The sequence below is a fragment of the Chiloscyllium punctatum genome, chromosome 41 (genome assembly GCF_047496795.1).
Source record: "Chiloscyllium punctatum isolate Juve2018m chromosome 41, sChiPun1.3, whole genome shotgun sequence".
Taxonomy (NCBI): Eukaryota; Metazoa; Chordata; class Chondrichthyes; order Orectolobiformes; family Hemiscylliidae; genus Chiloscyllium; species Chiloscyllium punctatum.
Window position 1 is genome coordinate 41,411,484 of NC_092779.1, and position 14,483 is coordinate 41,425,966.

At 38.9% G+C, this 14,483-nt stretch overlaps 1 protein-coding gene across 7 annotated transcripts in view; it reads right to left on the minus strand.

The window, feature by feature from the left end:
- hivep1 (HIVEP zinc finger 1) overlaps nt 1–14,483 on the minus strand; it is a 212,316-nt gene that overhangs the window by 168,445 nt on the left and 29,388 nt on the right. The window lies entirely within an intron of this gene.

Genomic DNA, 14,483 nt, shown 5'->3' on the forward strand with positions numbered 1-14,483 from the left:
GAAATGTTTTTAAAATAAAAGATTGGTGTAGGTTTGAGAAATCAACAATATGCATTCGCTTAATTTTCAGAATTTATGATGACTTCAAGCAAATAAAAGATTTTTATTTTCCCCCAAAACACAAGAACTACTTCTTGTGAAAACACGAGGTTTCAATTAACTTGAAGTGCATCAGAGTGCAATAGGTTAAAAATTGCTGGCAGCCAACTCACACTACTCAATACGTTAACTGATTTTGAGCAGTAAAACAATTAATCCACACAATTTCTTCTTGATGAAGGCATTATACATTGCAGACTAGGTTTATTTCAAAATATCTTCTTTAAAAAATCTAAAGATGTAGGCAATACCAGTGAATCTATGTTCATTGCCTAATTTGGTTGCCCAAGGAAGTACCAGGAGATTTATGGTAGCAATCCATCACATGGTGTGAACCAGGATGACAGAGGGTGTATAAAGATGCAAATTAGATAGCTTCGTGATAACAATTCAGCAACTTCCCTTCTACTGTCAGACTGCAAATTACTAGATTAATTTTGGCTAACAAAGAAGTCAAAAAGTTTTTTTGGAGGGTCAAGAAAATTGGAATTAGGCTGCACACAATCTTAAAGTTTGGTGAGCAGGGTGAAGGAGCCAAGTGCTCGAATTTCTGTACTTACTCTTAAAAGTACTTTCTCAAAAGTATCAAACAATGAAATTGAAAAACAATGCCGATCCATTCGTAAATATTAAAAAATATTTTAAAATATTATGTAATTATGTAAAACTTAGGCAACGTAAATGGTATTATATAACTATCATTATTCCGCTCCTATTTCATAAGCTCTTATTAACTATAGGCAGTCACATCACTGGCTCAAACTCTGGCATCCAGTATGAGATACTCTACATAAATGCACTTAAGTGGTCCACTGCACGGAAGGTCAACCTCATGGTTAACCTTTTGTGTGATTACAATTATTATCACAATGGTGCCAGCCAATGTGTTCAAGGTGGGATGAGACTCGCAGCTGCCTAGTTACTCCGCAAATAGACTCCTCTAACTATAGCAAAAACATGGAAATTTGATTCAAGCTATTAACTCCATTAACAACAGGATAATTTATCCAGAAAAATGCAGTGGATGAAGTACATAAATTACAAATGTTAAATCAATCCTAACTATTTTCAGCATTGCAGTAGTGATGGGGCATTACCCAACAACTGCAGTCTAGTCAGGAATAATGGTGTCACTATTCAGCGAATAAATTTAGTTAAAATTAATTATATCCTCTGAAACAGAATCAGATAATGATCTTCATCATATTGAGACTGTCTCTAGCCGATGTTAATGAATGAAAAATATTTTTCAGTGTTTCAAAAGATTCGCTTTCTACTGTTAATGGCAATACAGAATGGAAACCAACCACAACACCATAAACAAACACATAGATCTAGATACCATCTACCAACCCCACAGAAAACGAACAGGAAATGACATCACCAAAAACCCCAGGAACCCTATCCAGGACAGACACATAAATAGAATGCAGGAGACAACAGTTTCGCTTCACTTGGAGGTTGCCACTGATGATGTTACCTAGCCAGGTAATGAAACGTCTGGATATCAAACCTACAGCTCAGCAAGCAAACCTACACCCTAAACCTCAACCTGAGCTACAAACCTTCACAAACCTTCACAAACCTTGCATTAGTAATACCTATTTAGTCTTTGACCAGCCATGAATATTATTCAGAGTTTCGCGTAAAAGGTTAACTAAACACAACTCAGTGAACAACCAGCCAAATCACTTGAATAGCAATAATATGTATAACTGTCCTTCAGAAATTCCCATAGTTCATTCTCCCTGGTATATGTGTGGTGGAAGTTTTGCTTAATCCTCACTTCCTGAGTTTAGATTGAGATTCATGAACCAAGTTCAGCAGAGAGAAGGCACAGCAGCAATATTTTAACAACTCAAGTGGTATACTGCCGAACTCCCAATCAAAGAACTAAAGCTTAGTGTTATGAACTTGAAGGCGTGTACTATACCTTTAAGAGAGAGTGAATGCTATTTTACACTGACAAGCACCTGCCATATGACTAACTAGCAGTCTCAGAGTGTACTGAAAAATTGAAAATATATAACATTTGGCTGTGAAACAGATTGCTGAGTTGGTTGCTATTTTGACAACAAGTCAAATTTAACCAGTTTAAATTATGTGCCAGGATAGAAAAACCTAAATTGATTTTGAATTTATTGTTTTTCCAATATCGAATCAATGAGATGATCTGACGCTGGGGGGATAAAAGAGGCAGGCAGTTTAAAGTTAGACAAAGCATGAACTGACATCGACAGAGTAACTGCCATTGAGAAAGACTGCCATTCAAAATGCACTCTATCAAAGGGTACCGTTTTCATATGAAAAATATTCGCAGTAAAAGAAAGAAAACGGCTCAGGGAGATCTTCAGCTGAAAGAAGACAGACACCAACAATGACCACCGTTGTATGGCTTTGAAATTAAGTTGATGTAATTTTGATGTTTGTTTAATTGAAATAGTATATTGTTACAGAGTTGGAGGTAGATAATAAGCAATTAAGAGTGGAGTTTAATTCAGATAAATGCGAGGTGCTACAATTTGGGAAAGCAAATCTTAGCAGGACTTATACACTTAATGGTAAGGTTCTAGGGAGTGTTGCTAAACAAAGAGACCTTGGAGTGCAGGTTCATAGGTCCTTGAAAGTGGAGTCGCAGGTAGATAGGATAGTGAAGAAGGCGTTTGGTATGCTTTCTTTTATTAGTCAGAGTATTGAGTACAGGAGTCAGGAGGTCATGTTGCTGCTGTACAGGACATTGGTTAGGTCACTGTTGGAATATTGCGTGCAATTCTGGTCTCCTTCATATTGGAAAGATGTTGTGAAATTTGAAAGGGTTCAGAAAAGATTTACAAGGATGTTGCCAAGATTGGAGGATTTGAGCTATATGGAGAGGTTGAATAGGCTGGGCCTGTTTTCTCTGGAGTGATGGAGGCTGAGGGGTGACCTTATAGAGGTTTATAAAATAATGAGGGAGCATGGATAGGATAAATAGATAAAGTCTGTTCCCTGGAGTGGGGGTGTCCAGAACTAGAGGGCATAGGTTTAGGGCGAGAGGGGAAAGACATAAAAGTGACCTAAGGGGCAACCTTTCCATGCAGAGCGTGGTATGTGTGTGGAATGAGCTGCCAGAGGAAGTAGTGGAGGCTAGTACAATTACAACATTTAAGAGGCATCTGGATGGGTATATGAAAAGGAAGTGTTTGAGGGATACGGGCCAGGTGTTGGCAGGTGGGACTAGATTGGGTTGGGACATCTGGTCTGCTTGGACAAGTTGGACAAAAGGGTCTGTTTCCATGCTGTACATCTCTATAACTCTAAGAGAAAGGAGGTCTGTGAGTTGTGAATGGTTGTTGTATAATGTTCGTGGTTAGAGTAAAGGAATAATTTGATATTATTTTCTTTAAATAGTGGAATTTGGGAGTTCTCTATCACTCATGTTTTAACTGGCTATGAGACAAGGTGAGCTTTTCTGGGTGAGTGGTTTAATTAAAAGAATTCACCGCTGTGTCGTAACATTAGTTCAGCCAACACTTAAACAAATTTATTCACACTTGGTAGGTTATGGAAGTTCTCTAAGCTAGCCTCCAGATGAAATAGTATTGAAAGGAAATTTTTGGTTTGTGTTTGTTTGCTACGAGTGGAGTACACTTTTAATTTAACATGCTTGAAGTAGAGAATAGGGGCAGGGGAGGAATGTTTTGGCTGTGGTAATATCTCTACATCTGAGCGAGAAGGCTCAGGTTTCAGTCCCACCTCCTGCAGAGATGTATAATACCATCTCTGAGTAGGTTGATCAGTAAAATATCCCGGGACCGGATTTGAACTAAATTGCTACAGTAACGACATTTTACCCCTAGAGGACGCAACCGAGTCAGCAGCTCCCACAGTACAGAAACATACCAGGTCATTTTCCACAGACCCATCTGATTTCAGTGACATTACATTTCTTGGGCTAGGAAAAATGGTGTTCGAAAGGAAAGGATGTCCTGCAAACAGAGCAAGTTATCCACATTCATCAACAGCAATATCTAATGAACAATATTAGGCTCATAAATTGAATTTAACATACATCTGCAGTTTATCTCAGCTTCGAAAGCAAGACATCTCGCAATCAGTATCAACAAAAATCAGATAGACGTTATATAGCATTGATTTAGCACATTGGAGAATTTACCATTTAAATTATGAACTAACATTTGTTAACTATTTTGTTCTTTACAAGGCATGAAAATTCTACTAGCCATCCAACTGTCTCTCTAAGCAAGATGATAAATTTGCATAATGTTTCAAGTCATAGACGTCTACAGCACAGAAAAAAACCCATGGGCCCATCGCATCAGGGCCAGTCAAAAACCACCACCTGATTATTCTATTCCCACTTTCCAGCACTTGCCCCAGAGCCTTTTATGCCTTGACATTGCAAGTGTATATCTAAATATTTCTTAAATGTTATGAGGTTTTCTGCCTTTATCTTAGAGGCTCTCATCACCCTCTGGGTGAAAATACCTTTCTCACAACCCTTCTACATGTCCTGCCCCTTGTCTTAAATCAATGTCCCATGGTTATTGATCCCTATGGCCTCATAATTGTATATATATTAGTCATGTCCCCACTTCAGTCTCCTCTGCTCCAAGGAGAACAATCCATTCTATCCAATCTCTCTTCATAACTAAAAGTCTCCAGTCCAGGCAAGATTCTGGAAAGTCTCCTCTCCACCCTCTCGAGTAAAATCACGTCCCTCCCATCAAATGGATTGCTGAATTGCACACAATACTTTAGCTGTGGCCAAATCAATGTTTTATACTGTTTCAACAGTATTGCTCTTCAACTCGGCTAATAATAAGTATCCCATATCCTGTCATAACCGCTTTATCCACCTGTTCCACTCCCATAAGGGACCAGTGAACATGCACACCAACATCCCTCTGATCTTTGGTGATTCCCAAGGTCCTACTATTAATCACGTATTCTGTTACCTTCTCTGTCTTGCCCAAGTGCCTCACATAACATTTACTGAAGTCCATTTGCCACTGATCAGCCCACCTTTATCCTCCTCTAATCTAAGGCTATCCTCGGCACTATTTACCACCCTACCAATTTTTGAATCATCTGCATACTTACCAATTCACTTTAACTCCCTGCCTCTCCAAGTACACATTAATTCCACCCCTTAGAATTGCTTCCAATTGTTTCCCTACCACTGATATTAGACTGGCAGATTCATCATTGATTTCTTGTTTCCATTGTAGTCTATTATGTGCAAGCGATCCTAGGATTGGTTTGGTCCTGTCCAAATGAATTTCATGTTTTGATGAAATCCTCACAGCTTGCAAAGGTCATTTCTTTTCCCACGCATCTGGCTTGGAATTTAGATAAAAGGCAAGTGTCTAACCTATATTCTATTTCTTGAATATTAAAAAGTTTAGTTCAAAGTACCAACCCTGGTGCTTTCTTTTTTCAATAGATAGCAAATAAAGTTATTGAATGTCAATCATTTTTTGGGTATCACTTAATCAATATCTACACTTTCTCAAAACTTTAATTGTATCCATTAAGACAATTTATAATTTTCACTACATACAAACCTCAACAGCTTGTGCTCATCAACCAATGGAAGAAGTCAAAACTAAATGATTTTGAGAGGAGATCTGGTAAAGAAAATTAGGAAAGCTAAATTTCATTCTGCAGTGAATGAGGAGACATACATTTGACACCACCAAAGGAACAACAGATGAGGGGATTATTTTACAGGAGGGCTGTACATAACATGAAATGCCCTATCAGAAATGATCATGGAAGCAGAATCCATGGTAATAGCTTTTTCAAAAAGCAGTGCAAAAAGGAAAAGAGAAGGGTGATGAGACTGACGTGGAACGATCTTTAAAAGTTGACATTGGTCTGCTGAACATACAAGTGATTTCCTCCAGTATTATGAAATTGCAGGATATTATAATCACCTAGTTTGCAGCTACCACATTAATACACAAATGGAACATTACCAATCTGTTATAACTCCAAATTGAGAAACTTACTCATTACTCATCCCCATCCAGAAATGCTTCTTCACACAAAAAAACAATTCTTTGGAAAGTTCGCTGACTCTCAAATAGTAAAAGCAAGGAACATAGTTCCTACTTCAGGAATACTGGATTTTCCTATAATATTGTTGCTTGTCACAGCCACTTCCATTTCTCAAAGCAGACATTTCAGTCACTTTCAACGTCTTGTGCAACTCAGCAATTAAGAATCTAAAGTTTGGAAAGCTCGACACTTCTTCCTTATCAGTTCCCACAAATGAGAACTCAGCAATTAGAACTAACTGTTCAAAGTATTGATGTCTCACTGAAAATTCACGGCTCATATCATTGACCAAGTCAAGTCAACATATCAGACCATGCAAGAACAACCCAGAAAGGAAGGATCACTGAAATTCCTTAGAACACAGTAAGGTTTACGACCAGAAAAAGAAGAGTTTAGGTGCATTGGAAGTGGCTATTTCTGACATAGCATCTTACAAATTCCTTCAACTATCTGTTCAATTCTCCATTGACATCTGCCACTTGTTTCAGGCCATCCAAAATGATTAAGTTCCCACATGCCAATATACCGTTCCATGTAGGATTCTTCCTTTTGGAGTGGGATTCTACAGAACAGAGTTTCATCCACAGAAAAATGCTAACTGGAGCTAATCCATCACTGAGATGGATTTCTCTAGGCTGCTGAATGACAGAAAAGGATTCAATAATAGGCACATTGTGACTACTTGGCAGTGGTATAAGACTCCATGCCTCTTTCTTAATATTTAGCTTTGCATCGCCTGAAAAGAAAGAAAATACAGCGGTTACATGTTGCAGCTTTTGTGATAGTTTACTTGCAGAATTTGAAGGCAGCTAATTGTGTTTCTTGCCAATATGTTTGTGCTCACAAACCATTACATAGATGACTGAAGACAGTCAAAGCAGATGTGAAACTGCCACATGCTTTTGTGTACCTTCATGTGTAATAGGTTCAGTCACAGAACAGAATTTTAAAACTTCCCACTGGAGAAGAGAGAGACGACAGCCACCTCTTTGTCAAATTCCCTTTTACTGCATCTCTACCCCTCTATCAGATATTTGCTGCTGCCCTATTCCATGTCAGGTTACCAGTCAAGGTACACTTTAGACTCAACTTTCTCTTCACATTTCTGCCAACCCTCTATGCAAATAGGGTGCAGACTACAATTACACAATATGGATGCCACTTTGTATTTAAATGATTAATTGTATCAAAATCAATGCTGAAAATATGCTAATGATGAAATGATAATCATCAAAAACATTTCAGATTAATCACAGAAGTTGCAGTAACATCAGAGGAAAAAATTGAAGATGATCTGAGATCAGAAAATAATTTGGAATTCAAAAGAATTACCAAATATTTTAAATTTGGTTCCTGCAAAGAGAGTTTCCCAACAAATATAATAAATGTGTAAATTCTATAACAGCTTTTAAATTGAATCTTTTCCCTTCAAGTGATGAATGATAACAAGGTTTAGAATGACCACAAGTAGGCCTTAATGATAAATTTTGCAACCATATGCTCTTGACACTCTGCTCAGAAAATTCAGAAACTTCAGCCTTCGCAGTCCATGATTTTCCATCCATTCACTTGAATGAAACCTGCTGGAAATTATCAATTGGGAAATGTATTCATCATTTTAAAGAGCTCGCCTAAAGAAAGCAACATTAAATTTCACTGGAGCATGGAACAATTGAAGGAAGACAGATGTAATAATAGCTAATATGAAAACAGCAAATGCTGGAAATATTCAGCAGGATTAGCAATCTCTGTGAAGAGAGAATGGAGACAATATTTCAGGTCACTTACTGTTTGTCAGAACTGGGAAAAGTTAGAAAAGTTATAATTTTGAAAACATAAAAAAGGGAAGGTAGAAGAAGAACACAAAGGAGATGCTGAGAGACACACAGTATAGAGTAGGAGATATTTAATACCAAAAGGTTTCATGGTGTAAATTCAAAGGGCATAATGGAAAAATAAACAAAATGCTGAACTGACAAGGTGTTTATGACAGAATCACAAGTAACTGCCAACCAAAAAGGTAAAGGGAAGAAACAAGAGAAAAGAATGAACCAAACTTGCAAAGAGAAATGAAACGAAATGGAAGCAGCCATTATGCCATTAAATTACTGACCCCAGCACTGAGGTCAGACAGCTGTAAAAAGTCCAGTCAAAAGGGTGAGATGCAGTTCCTCGAGATTACACTGAATACATTTGAATAGTGTATCAGGCCAAAAACAGAAACATTAGAGTGAGAAGATGGACATTAAAAATGACAGACATTTCAAAGCTCAGGGTAACACTTGTGGACTATTGGAGTTTAAAGTGGAACAAGAACCACAGTTCGGTCACCCCAGTATTAATTAGACCACATATTAAGAGTGAATAGAACATACTAAATTGAAAATAGTACAAAGGAATCAGTAATTCATGTCTTTGGTTTTTTTTGGGGATCTACAGGGAGAACCAGCCATTTGGGCACAGAACTGGCTCAAAGGTAGAAGACAGAGGGTGGTGGTGGAGCATTGTTTTTCAGACTGGAGGCCTGTGACCAGTGGAGTGCCACAAGGATCGGTGCTGGGTCCTCTACTTTTTGTCATTTACATAAATGATTTGGTTGCGAGCATAAGAGGTACAGTTAGTAAGTTTGCAGATGACACCAAAATTGGAGGTGTAGTGGACAGCGAAGAGGGTTACCTCAGATTACAACAGGATCTTGACCAGATGGGCCAATGGGCTGAGAAGTGGCAGATGGAGTTTAATTCAGATAAAAGTGAGGTGCTGCATTTTGGGAAAGCAAATCTTAGCAGGACTTATACACTTAATGGTAAGGTCCTAGGGAGTGTTGCTGAACAAAGAGACCTTGGAGTTCAGGTTCATAGCTCCTTGAAAGTGGAGTTGCAGGTAGTTAGGATAGTGAAGAAGGCGTTTGGCATGGTTTCATTTGTTGGTCAGAGTGTTGAGTACAGGAGGTGGGAGGTCATGTTGTGGATATACAGGACATTGGTTAGGCCACTGCTGGAATATTGTGTGCAATTCTGGTCTCCATCCTCTCAGAAAGATGTTGTGAAACTTGAAAGGGTTCAGAAAAGATTTACAAGGATGTTGCCAGGGTTGGAGGATTTGACCTATAGGGAGAGGCTGAACAGGCTGGGGCTGTTTTCCCTGGAGCATCGGAAGCTGAGGGGTGACCTTATAGAGGTTTACAAAATTATGAGGGGCATGGATAGGATAAATAGTCAAAGTCTTTTCCCTGGGTTGGGGGGAGTCCTCAACTAGAGGGCATAGGTTTAGGGTGAGAGGGGAGAGGTATAAAAGAGGCATAAGGGACAACCTTTTCACACAGAGGGTGGTACGTGTATGGAATGGACTGCCAGAGGAAGTGGTGGAGGCTGGTACAATTGCAAATTTAAGAGGCATTTGGATGGGTATATGAATAAGAAGGATTTAGAGGGATATGGGCTGGGTGCTGGCAGGTGGGACTAGATTGGGTTGGGATATCTGGTCAACATGGACAGGTTGGACCGAAGGGTCTGTTTCCATGCTGTACATCTCTATGACTCCATACTGCTTCTCCTAACTTGTATGGTATACGGTCACATGTAGCATTTTAAAAAGGAACTGGAGTGGCCATTTAGCTCTTTTCAGGCTGCTCCACCATTCAACATGATCATCCAACTCTGTATTCTCTTCCTGTTATCTCCCCATACCCTTTGATCCTTTAGTCCTAAGACCTACATTCAACTCCTTTTTGAAAATGTTCAATGTTTCGGCCTCACCTACTTTCTTTGACAAAATTCCACTGGCTCAGCACCCTCTGGATGAAGAAATTTCTCCTCATCTGTATCCTAAATAACCTGTCCGCATCCTTAGATTGTGCCCTATGGTTCTGAACTTCCTGGTCATCAGGAACATCCTTCCTCCATTTACCATGTGTAGTTCTGTCAGAATTTTATAAGTTTCTATTAGATGACCCCCCCCACCCCCCAATTCTTCTGATTTCCGATTAATACAGTTCTAATCAACCCAGTTTGTCTTCATTCATTAGTCCTGCTATCCCAGGCATCAGTCTCCATAGCTAAAACATTCTTCCTCAGATTAGGAGACAAAAACTGCACACAATACTCCAAGTGTGGTCTCATCAAAGCAGCAAGACATTACTGCTCCTGTACTCAAGTCCTAATGCTATGAAAGTCAACATAATAGGGAAAGGGTGTTATGGTTAGGTCTAGTACATTGAAGAGGGTACAGTCCTTGAATGCTGAAAGGGGAGGGGAGGTGGTGCTTGACCATGCCATCATGGTGAGATGACAGAATGGCATAGAATGTCCCAGTTAGACTGGCAGATTACAAGGTGAGGAAAAAGTGCGACCGTAGCATAGTTCTAGGTGAGAGAAAGAGAAAAGTTAGTTAAAGCAGAAGTGCATAAAATAGAATGTATGTAGTCATGGGCACCATCAACCACAGTGAAAGGGAATCCTTATTTAAGGAAAAAGGAAGCACTGGTATGCAATAAAAGCTGTTTTCTGGAATATAACATTGTAGTCACTAAGTAATCAACAGTTCTCTAGTGCTTTCACAATACAAACCTGCCGAATTCAATTAAAGATTCTATACATTGGACATTATGGCACTTGCAGCTTTTGAAAACATCATTAGTTTTATAGTACTATGGAAAGATAGGCACACTGGAAGAATTCAAATTCTCAGTACAAAATTAATGTAAATGCATCTGAATCTATTTAATATTAAGTAAAATTCAAACTTGCAGAAAAACTTATTCTGATTAATGACTGCCCACTTAAAGTATACTACGGAGCATAACCACTTTATTTATTAAGTAAAGGTTGCTTAGCATTTCAGAACTTGGATGATACTGATACAGATACAGGTGGGGGAGGTGGGGGGGGTGGGGTGGGGTGGGGGGTGGGGGGGGTGGGGGGTTGGGGGGGGTGGGGGGTGGGTGGGGGGCGTGGGGGGTGGGGGGCGTGGGGGTGGGGGGGGTGGGGGGTGGGGTGGGGGGGGGGTGGCGGGTGGGGGGTGGGGGGGGTGATAGTGATACGTCGGAGGGCTGGGTGGAGCAAATAGGTGGGAAGGAAGATGGACAGATAGGACAGTTCAAGAAAGCGGTGCCAAGTTGGAGGGTTGGATCAGAGATGAGCTGGGGAGAGGGGAGATTAGGAAACTCATAAAATCGATGTTGATACCATGTGATCGAAGCGTCCTAACGTGCCTCGTCGGGTGGCTTGAATTTGGTGGTGGAGGCGGCCTAGGACTTGCACGATCTTGGCAGACTGGGAGGGGGAAGGTGAAGTGGTCGACGGGGTTGTCTGGTGCGTGTGTCCCAGAGATTTTCCCTGAAATATTTTGCAAGTTGGTGTCCAGTCTCCCCAGTGTACAGCAGACCACATCAGGAGCAACAGACACAGAAGATGAGGTTTTTGGGTGTGCAGGAAATTCTTTGCCAGATGTGAAAAGATCCTTTGGGGCCTTGGATGGAGGTTACGGGGGAAGTCTGGGTGCAGGTTTTACACCTCTTCCATCAGGTGCGGAGGGTGGGTTGGAGGGGGGCATGGACTCAATGAGGGAGTCATTCTGCTTGAATGAAAGAGTCTTCTCTAATTGGCTTCATTCTAGTTAAAATGGAAGAGGGGTAGGGATACTAATTTGCTGCTCAAAAAAGGTAGAAATGGGGAGCTGAAAACTTCCAAATAAAGTCTGTGTAATATGTATGTTTGCAATAGTACTTCCTTTTTTTTGACTCTTTTTTTCCCTATTTGCGCACTCAAGCATCCCATTTATCCACCAACTATTTGTGTACAACTACATTCAAAACATATTCACGTTTTTAAACAATGGTTCAACATTTCACATTTTAATCCAAGTAAAATTAAAGAGCTCAAATAATTTAGTGTTCCTGGTCATGTATATTAAAGTTCAATAGAAACACAAACTATTTACAAGAAATTAACTTTTACAAAAATACTTTGAAGTGGTTTTCAAGTAATTCAGCAATGTCTGTCCAATTATATTTATTTGGAAGTCATAATGTGAATTCATTTCCCCATAAAATGTGAAAGGTCATTGATTAAGAAAATTGTGGAAGCAGCCAAAAACTCAGTCAACATGTTTTCATAAAAATTGGCAGGAATTGTTTTAAAACTATAGTACTCCTGACTCAAAAACGTGCCAAAAATAATCTCTCCAAACTCAAAATGTCATTTCTGCTCATGCCACCTCTACCTATTCGATCTTAAATGAAAATCATCAGTTTCCGAAAAGAAACCTTCCAAAACTAAACCACGTGTGTATATGCCATGCCTTTATCTGAAGTATCTGTTCTATTTTAGTAGAAACATTGACCCATTTCAAATAAATGGCTTTTATTATTTCTTCAGAGAAAAGAAATTTCAGACAAACATTTCAACTGCTTGTGTGCTTATTTCCCAGAACACAATTTCACGCATTGGCTCCCTCCTTGGACATGAAATGTTTTACCATCTGCAAGGATTGCATTAATTGACACATCCAACGATGAACTCATACCTCAGCCTTCAAAACAAACCACTACTATCCTCTACAAAACTTCAATTTAAAATGGCAATTTCACATTTTTGTGAACCATTGCATGAACAACTATGAAGTATTTTGACAGTTGTGAAAAACCTGCTTTTGTTGTTTTCAGCCACTCGAATGGAATCTGTACAAGCAGTGATCTGGTTGTACATGTGTACTTGTTATGATTTTGAAAATAAATATTATCGTTTCTTTATGGTTCTTGAGATCACATCTAACAAGGTTAGAAATGAACAGAACAAGGGCAACCAGAATTGTTATTGTACAACAAGAGAACTGCAAACATTTAGAGATGTTAATCTGAAGATACGTCAGCCAATTATTGTAAACTTGATTCTGTCTTCCCCAAAAATGTGCTGAAACATTTCAGGACAACACTGGACTTTTTTTTTCCCCAAGTCCTATCGAACATGTACAGGGATCCTGAATTCCCTTAAGTGTTAATAATTTTTTTTAAAACACACTCTGTGATCCTCATGAATCATGGGTGTGGGCAAGTTGAATTAAAATACATGTAGGATATGCAATGTTCAATTCTGCTCACAGAGTTGCAGGCAACACTTTGCTGATTTATAATGGTTATTCAACAATAGTACAAAGAAAAATGATTGCTGAAAAAGTCAAATTTATAAACATTATAACAAGCAAACAATGTTGAAAGAACTTTCACCTACAAAATGTTACTTGAAAATCAAAACAGCTATTGGAACAAGTTAGGGCTTATCAAAAACTTAAACAGTATCTTCGAAGAAATGCAGTAACCCAAAAATTTACACTTACCTTATAAGAAAGCTAGGTGCTACGAAGTATTGTCAGCATGATGATAGTACTTCTAGTAATTGCATCTCTGATATGTAACTAAAATTATTTTAACTTTTATCTACATTCACAGCAAGTTAGAGGACGCAAACTAGAAAAGTGTTAAAAGAGTCTGCATCAACCCCAAATACTGTCTATCATTCATTGCAAAATACCCAACAGGTGCACATATATTCTGAGAAATAGATATATACCAAAACACAGAAATGGAGTCATGACACAAACAAATTGAGAAATCATTGAAACACACACATATAGACACGAGCACATAAAGAGGGACACAGAAACAAAAGAAGACACAGAAAAGCAGAGATACAGAATACAGACAGAGATACACATCCACACACAAAAAGAGGCAGGCATAGAGACAGAGATAGGAGATTGATCTTCTGTGTCAGATCAATCACACAGAAAACATATTTGTACAGAGAAAAATAGGGAGCTATAAAAAAAGAATGTACATTGATGCTTCTAATTGGCATGCAAATCACCCACATAAAACAATATAATATGGACACAGCTGTAACAATAAAACCTCAACACATTTTGGTCCCCAAATGTACTTGATCACACCATTCAAAATTAAAGACAAAATATAACTCATAGCTGTGAAATAAGCTGTAAATTTTGTTGATATTGTTAAGACCAAACATGCAAATTTTCTTTACTGTTTAAACTGACTCAAGATAGGCAAACCGATCAGCTCCAGATTAATTTTCATGCAACCATAACAAAACATGCTTATTTCATCTGTAATGTATTTTTCTTAATCTTTCTACTGTGCACATTACCAGCCAGCTAACAGGTCATCCCCAGCTTCTATTCCACTTCACACCTGAATTACCCTGCTTTATCAGATTATATTCATTTTGTGATTCTCAGACATAATCTGAGGTTTAGGGATCCTAGGAATCCACCCCCAACACTTTGCCATGGCAACAGCAGCT